The sequence below is a fragment of the Periplaneta americana genome, chromosome 2 (assembly GCF_040183065.1).
Source record: "Periplaneta americana isolate PAMFEO1 chromosome 2, P.americana_PAMFEO1_priV1, whole genome shotgun sequence".
In the NCBI taxonomy this organism is placed as follows: Eukaryota; Metazoa; Arthropoda; class Insecta; order Blattodea; family Blattidae; genus Periplaneta; species Periplaneta americana.
Genome location: NC_091118.1, coordinates 19398761 through 19413968, shown reverse-complemented (window position 1 = coordinate 19413968; position 15208 = coordinate 19398761). Strand labels below are relative to the sequence as shown.

The window sequence follows — 15208 nt, the reverse complement described above, 5'->3', positions numbered from 1 at the left end:
GTTAAAAAAAATGTAGTTACTCCTTTATTTTGTATTTAAATTAATAAATTTATGAAGCCAAAAAGTGGGTGGTAACTACTACCGACTTCAACTAAATCCAGAAAAATCACAGTCAATCATTGTCGGCCATTCACGCTTGTTAAGCACTATTACCATACCAAATTTGTCCCCAATTAAAATACATGGCACCGAAATTCCGTTCAGTGAATCAGTAAACAATCTAGGTATTTATATGGATAAAAGTTTAAATTGGAACATTCAAGTTGCAGAAACCTGCAAAAAAGTATTCTCATTAATCCACTCGTTTAGACGATTGAAGAATTTTCTACCCTTTTCCATGAAAAAAATGTTAGTGCAAACACTCGTGATGCCCCACTTCGATTACTGTGATATTCTGCTTACTGACCTAAGCGTTACTTCGGCGCAGAGACTACAATGTGTTCATAATATGTGCGTCCGTTTCGTCTGTAATATTCGCCAGGCTGATCACGTAACACCATCCCTCGAAATGTTGTCCTGGCTCCCTCTAGAAGATCGTAGGAAAATCCACTGTCTTTCCCTTCTCTTTCACATTTTGCATTTCTCCACTCCTGTCTATCTTGCGTCTCGTTTTCAAAATTTATCCACCCATCATAACCTAGACACGCGATCACAACACTCCTCAATATTATCCATTCCCTCCCACCGAACATCCTCATACTCATCTTCTTTCACTGTGGCTGTTCCTCGATTTTGGAATTCCCTGCCGAGTAATGTCAGGGACTGTCAGATATCAAACCAATTTAAGAATAGGCTAACGAGATATTTTTCCAACAATTCTTGTTAACAATAATAGCTGTTTCAGGTTTCTCAATGTTTGATGGTTATATATATCACAGATAAATATCTAAATTATCTCATTATTATTATTATTATTATTATTATTATTATTATTATTATTATTATTATTATAACCATTTCTTACCAATGTTTATTATTGTCACACCAACATTAGTTATCCAATTTTCATTATTTACTTTCATGTTGTTTTATGATCTAGATATTAATGTAATAACTATGTAAGCAAATGTATTTAATCAGAATTAGAGTCTGGCTGGGCGGAAGAGAAGGCCTACTGGCCTTAGCTCTGCCAGATTAAATAAATAGATTATTAATTATTAAAAAAAAACATTTTTCCGTTTCATCTATGGAGTAATTAATGAACATATAAGCTTAAATATATCGTAATGATGGTTGGTAGGTTCAAAATAACAATAATATTGAGAGAAGCAAGTTTTATTAATTTTGTCACATACATAATATACTGCATTACTTCCTAACAACCAGTGCAGTCCCTAATCATCGTCTTCAATTACTGAAAGAAAAAAAGTTTTATTTAATTCTTTATAACTTACACAATATACTGCATTACTCTCAATACACAATCAATAATATGTCAATGCAGTCATTAATCACCTCCATTTTTTCAGAAACTAGTAATTCTTTCGAAAACCGAAGTCTATTTCTTGGTATTTTGAGCATTATCAGCTTCAAGTAATTTTCAAATTAGTTTGTAACATCTCGATACTGGAATACCTTCCGTTTTTTTTCAACTCTGTTTGGAGATGTTGTGCTTGATTTTGCAATTTTTGAAGTAAATCTATTAAGCGGTAACTGGGGACCATTAAAGTCTTCCTTGTACAACAATAGAATTGATGTTTTTTGAGCTTGTACTTGAACCATATCATCTATATAAGCACTTTTAGAATGGTTCCTATTGATTTTATGAAGAGATGAATCATCATTTCAAAATAAAAATTCTTTCAATTGCAGTTCAAGAATATTCACTCTGCCTGAATTTGCATCCTGAACAACAGTTTTGAAATCTGAAAAATCATAAAGCGTTTTCACGTTTCTCAGTCTTGACAATTATCATCCACACTTGAAGATGGAATGAATCTACTACACTCACAAATGAGTGCCCACACTCAAAGTAGTGTATCTCTATTATATCAGCATATACCAATGGAAAACTGTAACCTCATGTTGTTTACCTACAGAAACATAACTTCCATTATATTATATAAAGTGACATCACAAACTTTTTTCCTTGCATTTATGTTCTCATTGTACCTATGCAGTGTAAAATATTACCATGGCAACTAAAACTTACCATTAAACAAAACCTGCATGGTATAGTCACAGTCTACTATATACAGTCGCGAAGCTTGAGGTGATTTTTTGCAAATCTCGTGATAAAGCGCTCCAAGCGGTTAGCAACTAGAAACAATAGACTGTCCACGGTCGACTTTGGACTGTGTCGTATTTCCATCGAGTGCTAGCTCGTTGCGTATTTCACATTGATGCTTGTGAAATGTTCGTTATTGGTTGTAATGAAAATGTTAATGGCTAAAATACAATAATTGGAATAATAATATTTTACTAGATACGTAGAAAAATTAAGTTTGCTTTAATGAAATTTATTGATCACGTTTTATTTTCAATTCTGGTGGGATTATTATTGCTAAGGCCTACTTTTTTTTTTTCAAAGGATATGTTTTTAATTATAGCTGTTAATTTTGTTGTTATTTTTATTCGTTACTTTACTAGAGACGTAGAAAAAGTCTGTTACAATAAAATTTATTGATCACGTTTTATTTCCAATTCTGGTGTGATTATTATTGCTTAACCTCATACCACTTTGTTAACTACGTAAGCCTACACTACAAGTACCGGTACACGTAAGTTACTCCATTAATTCATATTTCCATTATTATTGTTGTAAAGGGAAATGAAAATTAATATTTATTGGTTTCATAGTTAATTATAGCTATAATCTTGAATGAGTGAAGCGATTATAGTAAATTTCAGTTCGTTTTGCACAAACAAAAATAATATTAACCTATTTCTTGCAGGTATCTTCGAGTTTATGGTGGAATTTAATATACTTCATTAGAATAATAAATTAACTTTATGCATTTAATATTTCAATAATGGAAGGAAGGTGTTAATTTTTCCAAAAGAAAACAACGAAAATGTAACATATTTTGTCGTCTACTAGGAGAGAGATCTGCGATGATGAGGTGATAATAGCGATCCTAGTGGTGGGCAACTACCCATGTTTGCATTTTTACTACATATTGAGCTTCGCGACTGTATATAGTAGACTTATAGTCAAAAAACAAGGTACAATAAAAATGTAAGGAAAAAGTTTTTGATGTCATTGTACAATCAGCCATTGAGAAAATATCACTGATTTAAGCATTTCACTTTGTGGCAAACTGATTGCTTTTTCTAAGTCGATTGAATATATAACTTCATCTTCAACTGTTCTCTCTGCACATTTCATGGACCTATTTTGATCAAGCAGTAAAGCCTTCTCAGAGGAAAACTTCGTATAAGGTGTATTAACCAAATTAAAAATAGCATAGTAGCTCATGGTTTCCAATGGGAAGATGATGTCTACATGTTGATTTTATTTTCTAGTCATCTAATCGAAAATCGTCATTACAGCACATGCATTTACATAAAGTTCATCGCTTCTTGTTTTCTTTATTTATATTTTACTGATCTCTCAAAATCTGTGCTTCAGTGGCTGACCATGACAATATCTTTGAAAAATATTGGAGTGCAAGAGGTCAGATGATTTTACTGTCAAATGCCTGGCATTAGAAAACAACAAAATAACGTATTTTACTGATCATTATATCCTTTTTTCACTCAGGAAACACTGACATGAAATATCTTTCTTCTTAGTGTCCTATTGTTTCACGATATTCAGTTACTTCTTAAGTTAATTGATATTTATACTTGCAGATAATATGTATAGTAAACGACTTAATGAGTTTAACTATTTAGGAATATTAATTACTTATGATAATAATGTAAAATGAGAAATTAATGTCCATAAACAGAAAGCAAATAAGTGAAATTATGCATTATCTGATACATAAATTAATTAAAATAAAAAAAAAAAAAAAAGCAAAATTGTATGTATACAATTCTTCAATTATGCTTGTTATAGTCTATGCATCTGAAATATGGACACACACAAAAACAGATGAGAATAAATTGACAATTTTTTGTCGAAAAATTATGAAAAAAATACTGGAAGCAGTTCGAGATGCAGACATTTGTAATGGAGGAAACTACACAATAAATAAATTTATGGTTTATAGAATGAAGCTGATATTGGAGCCAGAATTAAAGTTAGACGTCTGCGGTGGAATGGACATTTGCTAAGAGCTTTAGAAGATAGAGTAAAAAGGGTATTTACAAAAATTCCTTTAGGGAATAAACCACTGGGAAGATCTAGGCTTAGGTATTTGAATATTTGAATGAGCACCTTAAATTTTAGAAATTTATAACAACCAGAAAATTGTTTGTCAGGATAGGGAGCAGTGATATTATAATGTAAACTCAGCAGCCAAGAACTTTCATAACTGATGATGATGATGATGATGATGATGATGATGATGGTGGTGGTGGTGGTGGTAGTAGTAGTAGTAGTAGTAGTAGTAGTAGTAGTAGTAGTAGTAGTAGTAATGATAATAATAATAATAATAATAATAATAACAATAATAATAATAATAATAACAATAATAATAATAATAATAATAATAATAATAATAATAATAATAATAATAATAATAATAATAATAATATGAGTTTGTATCTCTGACCAGGTGTACTATTTCATTTAACGATGTATTCAACAGATTTGACGTGACTGAGTTTTGTGCCCAAAATCCCGTCATTTAATTTTAATTATAATTATGCGTCACTTTTGAAACACCTTGTATATGATTATACTACAGAGCGTTCGCCTACGGGTGGGGCCAGGAAAGCGGCATGTATTGATACGCCGCTTTGTGCGCGCAGTTGTTGAGACACGCTTGACAATCAAGGACATAAACATCGACAAGTTATCAGTTCTGAGCCAGATGTTGCAGTATTTAACACGTACAGTGCAGTTTCTTGACACAGTTGCATAAATATTCAGCGTGTGTGTAAAATTTGTTAACAATGCAAAACGCAGAATTCACGCTTGAACAGAGAGTTTTTATGTATGATGCATATGTGAAAACAGAGTCATGTAGAGAGGTGCGTAGGCAATTTGAAGTGAAATATTCGGGTGCTCCAATTCCGGGTAGAGAAACTGTTAGACGTCTTGCTAACAAATTAAGGACAACAGGGTCGATAAATGCTACAATTCCTAAGCGAAAACGAAGAGTATTGACGGGAGAAAAAATTGATGAAATCAGTGCATCATTTACACGCTCTCCTAATACATCTCTAAGACGTGTTTCACAGGAAGGTAGTGTTTAAAAAACATCAGTCTTTACTGCTGCTAAACTTTTAAAATTAAAACTCTACAGAGTATAGTATAGAAAGCGGAAGCTTACGGATAGATGATTCCCGCAAGCAACACCACAGGCAGGCCGCTTTCCTGGCCCCACCCGTAGGCGAACGCTCTGTATTATATATTACTATTAAACTAGTTTAATATTCTGTACAGTGTTTTCCTTATGTCGATGTATTAAAATAATATAGTGTGACAAACCCTTCTTGCCCTTCTATGTTACAAAAATGGGTTGACTGGAGAAGAGATAAACAGTCTCTTCCTTGAAAGAAGTTGATGTTCGGACTAAAAAAAAGCAATGATAATTATATTAATACAAATGTTTCACCTACAAATACTGCAAGCTGAGAGAGCTTATGTAATTACACAAAAATCTTAGGCCTACACAAAATATCTATGTGATGCGCTTGGCATCAGTATGGGTAGAAGCATGTTCTTCAAGGCGATAAAGATATTGAAAACTCTGCCCACATAATTTGCATTGGAAAGGAGTGTGAGTTAAAGTATGGTTTGTTAAATATGACTTTTGTCTAAAATGCTTTCCACAAATGTCGCATTTGAAATTCCTTTCACCTGTATGAGTTGGTGTGTGTTTTTTAAAGTAATCAAGCCGTGCAAAACCCTTCCCACAAATATCACATTTGAAAGGCTTATCTCCTGTGTGAATCAATGAATGTGTTTGTAGATGTTCTTTTCGCCTAAAACATCTATCACAAAAGTCGCACTTGAACGTCTTATCACCCGTATGAGATGATATATGGTTTAAAAGATGATGCTTGTGTCTGAAACACTTCTGACAAATGTCGCACTTGAAATTCTTTGTGTCTGTGTGAATCAATGCGTGAGTTCGAAGATATTCCATTTTTGCAAAAGTTTTCGCACAAATATCACATTTGAAAGTTTGTTGTAGCGAGTGATTACATTTGTGTTGTTTCAGGAGATGTGGTGCAGTGAAATCTTTGTTGCAAAATTCACAATTCAATTTTCTCGATGTTGAAGGGTTATCTCCTAACCCAGAATCCTGATGCATTTGCTTCGACTCTGTTTCTGTTTGCATCACCATGTCACAATGATCTAGAGACTCCTCACATGGGTTAGTCTCATTGCTTCTGACAACCCCTTCGCAATGCTGCAGCACAGACCTGTAAATTGATAGTTTAATATTCTGAAATCTGAAAAGTAGGGGCGAAACTACAGGGTGACTGAACTGGCGAATGTCCAAGGGCCTACAAGGAGCAGTGGGTCCACCCGTTATTATTTGTAGTCATTATTTTCTTCTTCATCATAATTTTATCTATTTCTTTTGTTTGTTACAGTAGGAATCATTAAATATATTAAATAATAATAATAACAATAATAATCCGTGGCGCTACAGCCCGTGAAGGGCATAGACCGACCAGCCGGCTGCTGGCCTCACGCCCACATGCCGAAGCAGAGGTGGACGATCATCCAATCAGAATGGAGGTATCGTGTGGTTAGCACAATGATCCCCCCAGCCGTTATAGCTGGTATTCGCAACCGGATTTCGGTGCCTATCGTAGCTCCCCAAGTGCATCACGATGCTGGGTGGGCACCGGTCCCATACACTGGCCGAAATTTCATGAGAAAATTTCTTCCCCCATGAGGACTCGAACCAGCGCGCATTCCGTAACGTGTGTCCTAGGCAGGATGCCTTAGACCGCGACGCCACAGCGCGGGACAAATATATTAAATACGTGGCATTAATTTCTGTGTATGCAATGCTTTGATAAGTAATAGACTGACACTAAGATTTATGACTTGAATTAACAATATAATACAAAATTTAAGTAATACTGATCTCCTGCATTGTGCTAAGAGTTTGGAGACACGTATAGCAAAGACATTTCCTCGGCATTACCGCGAAAAATTTCTATATGTGATTAGTATTGAGTAATGAGATCTCAAAAGTGACAACATAAAGTGAACTAGCATCTCTTCATATATCAGTAGTGAAAAATCACATCCTTTCATCCAGTTTCCCAGAAGCCTGTCCAGCTTTGATGTTGTTTCTCACTTTTCCTGGTAAGTGCCAGTGCGGAGTTTTCATTTTCCAAACTCATAATAATAAAAAGTCATCTGAGAAGCACCACAGATCAGGAAAATTGGAAAGGTTTAGCACTTCTGCCCACTGAGCAGTCCGTTGCTAGGAAAATAGATTTAGAAGAAGTAATAGACAACTCTGTCGAGGTCAAATCAAGAAGGAACGAGTTTTAAGGTACGAAAAATGCTTACATATACTCATAAAATTTAACTAGAAATAAAGTCTAAATGTTTATTTTGTATTTCAATTGTATTAAGAGTTACGTATTTCTAATAAGCATAGTATAGATTCAGGTACCGGTATTATAAAACATGTAGCTTAAGGGTGTCACTTTGTAGAACCCAAAAGTGGTGGTGGAGGGGGGGGGGCACCTTAAAAATTTTGCAGGAGCTTCCAAGCTTCTAGTGACGCCACTGCTGAAGAGTACTACAACACTTTACACAATGAAAATATAACAACATTCTTGAGATGCTAAATAATTGATTAAATCACTAGAAAGTTCTTTCCGCTAATAAATAAATGCAGATCAAACCATTATCTTTTTTTGGCGTGTATGTGAAATGGAGCTAGTAAGTTAAAAGTTAATATTAGAGTATCATTCTTATCTTTGAGAAACAATGAACAATTTTCCAGTGCAGTAAGATCCGAAATATTGTAGCCAAAAATGCAATATAATTCCTATTTCATGTATGACAGAAGATATTGGTTACTCAGGAGAAGACATGCGGAAGGAATGTGACTTTCTTGACTGTGGATGCTGATTATTATAAACATCGCTCAGATATGCAACCCAGTAGCCAGGTTATTATTCATGCCGAAAAAGTAAAAAATACGCATATGGAAATTAAAGAATACTAAGTTGTCCTCGGGGGAAAACTGCTGAGAATCAAAAGACACAACACCATATGAACAATGCTGTCCAGTGCTCTTCGAAAAACAGCTAGAGGTTCACGAGAAGATCCACTGTGTTACTGATAAAATGGTAGCAGTCATCGAATTGACATTATCCAATTAATCGACCAAGAGCTGAAGCTCAAATTATGCTACTTTCGATTCGAAATATCAAGTGGACAACCAGCAAGTCGACAAAGAAGAAAATGACATACGAACTTACAATATCATACTTTTTAGACAAGAATAATCCAAATTTTATCAAAAGGATCTGATTCTTTTTTGGTCCCCATGGTACCATTTCTAAACTTTTCTGTTGAATGGAAGTGAACTTATAAATTAGAGAAGATTTAGAGAAAAAAATTTTAACATGTATTATAAAGCATTCAGTTGCTATATTATGAAATCATTTGTATGGTATTCAAGATTGCTAGGCGAAACTTGAGACGAGAAATTTATGACGTATTCCATAATTTGTATTTATTAAAATCAAAATTTGTAAATTATTCAGTCACAAATTTTTATATGAATTGATAAACTGTCAGTTATTCAGTGTGAAATGGCAAGCCCAATTTGGGCCAGACTGAATAAATAAGTTAATTAAAAAAAAATTTGAGATAACATTCTGAACCACTTGCAATTATCCACCCGTCAATAGTTCAAAACTTATCATTCCAATGTATTCTTCTAAAAAGACAACTGAAATAACACATCACAACTTTCTTTAGTTTTAAAAAGAAGAAATAAAAGTAAGTTTAAAGACCTTTATTCTTACCTACCTATCACCAGTCCATTCATCATATTTCGTCTCGTCTGGCAGCTCTTTTACTTCATCCACGTCCCACGATTCCTCCTGGAAAACATAAATGTCCCTGAAGACTTTCACGTTGTGTGACAAGATTGCAGAGTTCTGTAATGTGTCATACTGCCAGACACTAAGTTTGTTTTTATTTCATTCGACAAGCAGTACTAGAGAATGTGATTTCGAAATGTTTACTGTTTCTACATTTACAACAGTGCAAGAAAACAACAAAAGTGAAGATTTGAAATATCACATATATGGAACTGACAACACAATATTTCGAAAAGAGGAAAATAATTTGAAAAAGATTACATATTAAAACACAGCTGGCAGAATGACCAACAACATAGTTAATTATAGAATTATGTGGAGAATAATAAACTTAACATGTATTCAGCATAGGAACATCTACTTCCAGAATGCATCGAAATTCATAATGGGTTAGTATAGGATGAAGGAGATCAGAAAGGAAAGCTGTCAAAGTGATGGTGAGAGAAAAATGATATAATTTATTAACAGTTCTTTCATTGATAATTTACAAGTCTGTGCCCAGGAGGAAAAAGGTCTTAAGTCAATTTTTTGTGAAAATGAGATTTTTATATATTCTGAAAGCGGAAACAATTGTCTACAATCTGGTAAAACGGCTAAAGTAAAATAAGACTCCTGACTGGATTTATAGAGCGTTACCAAATGTCCTAAGTACTTTTTGAATCGAGCACACACAGAATAAAGGACTCAAGACTATTTAATACTGTATTCCTTAAAAACCATCACATGTTTACTTTCCATGCTTCCCTATTAAAAAGGTCTAACTTGTATTTTAGCCATTTTATCACATACTGATGCCCTTTCCTTTTAAAAATTTAAGCACCAGGTAAACAGTCCTATAAATGTTTAAGACCTTTTGCATTCCTAATAATTTACATTTCTCATTTATTTTGACATGAAAAAGTTCTTATGTTTACATAGTCCCTTCTACACAGTTTGGGTTCTGGTCTTGAAAGGGTTTAAGTGCGGCTATTTTTGGAAATAATCAAGCAAATTGTTAAATGAGCAACATTACCTATTTTAGAAGAAATATAAACAAATAATTCCTCCCGGCCACAGAAGTAATTCCTCGAATACTAAAACACAAATACTCCCAGTTCATTCTTTAGAAATGAATTGGGTTATATAATTTGATGTATATTAATGATAATGGCAAAAGCTAAAGGTATAATTAAAAATGTACTCGAACTCTCTTAAATACAGAAACGTATTATGATATGTCTTACTTATATCGTTATTTTGAAATAATCAATCTTTATGGCTTAAAAAAATGTACAAAAAACAAGTTACATATCACTGTTTTTTATATATTTACTTTTTATTAATTTTTTTATTTAATAAAACACAGTGATATGTAACTTGTTTTCTGTACATTTTGTTAAGCCATAAAGGTTGATTATCTCAAAATAACGATATAAGTAAGAGTAGTAATTGGCTTACAAGATCATTAAAAACAAAATGAATTGTAAAATATTATGATAGGCATTCCTAGTTTCCGTATATGGCGAAACCCAAGTGTATGCTGGCCTGTAATCACAGTGTTCCCGCACATACAGAGTGGGTTGAGGTAATTTGGGTATAAAAGGTCTTCTTTAAGTTTAGAGACCCATAACCTGTTATCATAATAACACTTTCCAGTCAGTTTTTATATGTTTGCACTGTAACGTTGTAGAATGTTCTATTGCATTTTCAAATATGCTGACCTCTTCTTATCATAATAATAACCCTAAGTTTAACTATACTCAATTTATCCCATGAATGGGGAAATTAAGGTATAATGTGTATTATTGAAGTAAAACATCCTTTAACTCAATGGAAATGGGGTATGAATCCATTAGCTTTATTTAGCTTACTTTTCTAATATAATATTTTGTTTAAATACATTTTGGTTTCATATTTAAGTTACTTAGATTCTCTGCGCTTGGAATGAATGCCCAGTTTTTTGTACGACTTGCTCAGTGTTGTAAAAAAACTTGATGAAAAAGTAATCATACAAGATTTTTATGCACATTTTATCAGAGGTTATAGCCCAAAGTATGTGCTTACTGATTAAAATGTCTTACTAATATATTTTTGTGTGGTATATCTCGTGCAACCGCAGCTTGTCAAATGAGACGATTGGCTTAAAGTCCTTATAGTATAAAATACATTTATCCCAACCATAGGTTAGTGCACCACACTTAGACTGTGTCTCAAAGCTCAAGTCCATACTACACACTAATGAGTAGCAACTAGGTGACTTGTAAACTACACACCAGGGAGCTTTGAACATGTATGCTTGAAACATGGCCTTCTTTATAGACTATTTTTCTAAAAATCATGGCATCACGGTGCAGTACTAAATTAAGAAGGCAGTGTCCTAATGCAGTTTCATTACGAATTATGTGGAAAATATAAGGGCTTAATATATTACAATAATGTTTAACACATTGTACAGAAGGTACTAACAATGTCAGTGTTCAAAGTTAACGTGTTATTCTACATTATATTTACATTATTTCACTTCCAAAGCATTTTCAGATTTCATAACCCCAATTGCTGATGAGGTATCCATGTTTGTTTAGTGAACAAGTCACAATCAAGCAAGCATTTTCGTTTACTAGCTACTACGGACTTGATTGCTATTCACTATGTAGCTTTGGATCATAACTTCTGACGTCACATCCGGCTATTGAGTCAACAATCTAGTTCACTTCAGCTGAAAATGTAGCTTTGAGACACGGCCTAAGTGTAGCATTGGATTACAAGCCTGACTTATTACCAATTGAGGTACATGGCTGGCAATACTTTAAATAGTGTGCGAGAACCAAAGACAATGCAAACCACTTGTAAAGAAATGTAATTTACCTCAACTTCGGACTTCACTACTGGAAATGTAGCAAGGGCATCATTTTCTTCGTATTTCACATCTGATACGAAGTCAAAGGTTGGCTCAGAAGGTTCCAGTTTGATGTCATCAACTTCTATTTTCAACAAATTCTCTTCCTGTGAATAAAATAAAACAAAAAAGTTCCATATTCCCAAATATAAATACATAAGGTTTCGTATGAATGCAAAAAAAGTAGATGTTTACCTTACAGAGGAATTTGTCTTCTCCATTTGTATCACCAAACTGTGGAGTAAAAGTGTCCACTGGGTCTTCTTTCTTAATCTCATCCATGACAATTCACATCCATGCCCAAAATCTATCCATCTACAAGTAACAGCTGCAACAAATACAACATGAATTAAGCTTGCTGGACAGTTTTCTTTGTGACAATATACTAGTAGCCAAGCCTTACAGTTCAGTAAGTATGACATTTCTCGTACATAGAGATAAGACTGCAATTAATTAAGGTTGCCAGGAATTCTGTATATAGAAGACATATTCTTTATTTAATTGTCGAAATTGGAGTCAGGCTACAAAGGGAAAAACACTGGAGGAGAGGGATTCGATCCAGTGCTGTGGATTGAACTTCGGCGTAGCTCAATGGTTAGAGCGCTTTGTACGTAGAACCAAAGGCCCGTGTTCGATCCCCGGTGCCAGAGCGAAGTTTTCTCCTCTAATATCAATTTAGGAACAATGTTCTATATAGTGTAGATTATTTAACTGCCCAATGAATGCAAGCAGAAAACTGCTGAGCTAGCCAGCGACGGCAGCAGCAGCAGCAGTAGTAGTAGTAGTAGTAGTAGTAGTAGTAGTAGTAGTAGTAGTAGTAGTAGCCTAGAAGTAGTGGTGGTGATAGTGGCAGTAGGTAGTACGTACCGTAAATCGTAAACACTATATTGCCAGCTTTATTTCCCTTCCAAACGAAGCCATGCCCTCCGCTGGGTTTGAACCCGCAACCCTCGGAACCAATGACAAATTATCAATCAGCGAATGTGAAAATAATATTTTTAATTACTCTGATTACGTAACTACATCAATGGCCGTACTCGTGCTAAAGTGTTGTTTGTTCAAGACTTTAAAAATCCCATCGGATTATTTGTTAAGTTGGATTTCTTTCTATGCGTAGGTTTTTTTTTTCTTTTTTTTCAGTTGGTTATTTAACGACGCGAGCATAAACTACTAGGTTATTTAGCTTCGATGAAATTTGGTGACAGCCAGATGGTATTTGGCGAGATGAGGCCGAGGATTCGCCACAGATTACCTTACGGTTGGGGAAAACCTCGGAAAAAACCCAACCAGGTTATCAGTCCAAGCGGGGATCGAACCCGTGCCGGAGCGCAACTTCAGACCTGCAGGCACGCGCCTAAACCGACTGAATCACGCCGGTGGCCTCTATGCATAAGTAAACAGACCCAAAGCCTCTAATGAACGTTCTGTAAATTCAATTATTACTAAAAGACAAGACAATACAATACATCTGTACATTGACAGTGCACTACAGTATTAAGACAGAACATTATAATACGTTTCTAATACCTTCGATTTGGAACTTCCATCCAACAATCACAGACACTCTGACACATTATGACTTATGGTAGAGCGAACTCAAATATACTTTTGTGATTTTGGTTATAAGTTCTAATAAAATGTGATAAACTTCAGAACACGGTTACCGTGTTTCCTCTCTTCCTCCAAAATTGTAACCTCGTGCACACAAAATAAATTGGCACTGAAAAATGTATGTGTATTTACGTAAGCATGATAATGCACATTCTACAAACACAGACAAATCTACTCTTTTTCCAAAACATATATGAATTTTCGGTATAAACTGAAAATATTATGATTCTGCGCCCAATTCCCCTAAAGGCTACAACCACTTTCGGTAGTATCTCTCTCTCCTGCTAGCTGGTGCTCTTGCTCTCACTGCACACGCCCCTGTTTCACTCCCGACATGACAGCTGAAAAGCCGCGCGAGATTCAAAATTACGCAGGGCTCACTCCTCTCTGATAAAATTAACAGTTTCTCTCACACATCAGTAATACGCATTCGATACCAAGGCCTTATTTGCTTTGTTCAGTACCTATCATGTGATGAGGAACTTTCGTAAACCAGTAGGCCTATTACGTCGATAAAATAGGTTTGGACATCGTAGTTTGAAATGACAACCAGATTCCATTCCTTATTGAACGACTCACAAGATTCGCATTGTCACTGTCCTTATCTTTCCACAGCCAATGTATCCATTACTATTATTTTTTGCGTTCCGTTAATTTAATCGTTTTCCCACATGTTGGACACTTGCAATTACTAGCAAGTAAGCCATGCTCCTGACTTTATTTTTACCGTCTTTTTTTGTTGAGTTGTTACTGCTAAATTGCAAAAAGAAATGCAGGTATGGTCTCTATTTTCTGTTTAATCAACGATCCTTTGATTGAGTCGACCTAGTTGGCGAGTTGGTATAGCGCTGGCCTTCTATGCCAAAGGTTGCGGGTTCGATCCCGGGCCAGGTTGATGGCATTTAAGTGTGCTTAAATGCGAAAGGCTCATGTCAGTAGATTTACTGGCATGTAAAAGAACTCCTGCGGGACAAAATTCCGGCACATCCGGCGACGCTGATATAACTTCTGCAGTTGCGAGCGTCGTTAAATAAAACATCACATTTAACATTATAACACGCCGGACACAAAAAGATAACTCGATTCAAGCGCGAGTTTTCCTACCTCAGCTCCTCTTGCTTCATTTGCTACCCGTTGCTCGAGATTACATAACGTAGATTTATTTTTCCTCATTCCACATCTGTCTCAATACCTCAGTAGTTCCGCAGACGTGTCTTAAGCAGGCTACACATCATGAGACTTCCTTCAAGACATGCAGTGAGACTCAGTGTCTGACTTATGCAAGTCTCGTGTATCATGGTGCTGACACATGCTGCATGTCATATCAGGATCTTAGTGGAGAAATTTGAAAGATTTAAATAACAAAGGCTAGATATATTATAAGGCCTACATTACCAGCTGACCATCCTGTTGTTTCCAACGCCATAAATTTTGACGTTTTTGTATTTGGCTCATTAACAATGTTAAAAAAAAAATGTTAGATTAGAATTGCTTTTAAATTTTAAAGAAGTAAACACAGCCAAACGAAAAGTACTCTTCACTTCTTAGAATCTGTTCCTTCTATAATAAACTGAG

At 34.8% G+C, this 15208-nt stretch overlaps 1 protein-coding gene across 3 annotated transcripts in view; it reads right to left on the bottom strand.

The window, feature by feature from the left end:
- LOC138715064 (zinc finger protein 436-like) overlaps nt 1-13967 on the bottom strand; it is a 55868-nt gene extending 41901 nt beyond the window's left edge. Inside the window, exons 1-4 of one of the 3 annotated variants that reach the window (XM_069847554.1) lie at nt 13687-13967; nt 12218-12350; nt 11992-12129; nt 9074-9147 (exon numbers count right to left, since the gene is read on the bottom strand). The gene's annotated coding sequence lies outside the window, so the exon portion shown is untranslated. Of the gene's footprint in view, nt 1-9073; nt 9148-11991; nt 12130-12217; nt 12351-13549 lie in introns of all 3 variants that reach the window. The other 2 variants (XM_069847546.1, XM_069847573.1) reach the window with 2 other exon arrangements.
- Between the last annotated feature and the right edge of the window lie 1241 nt (nt 13968-15208).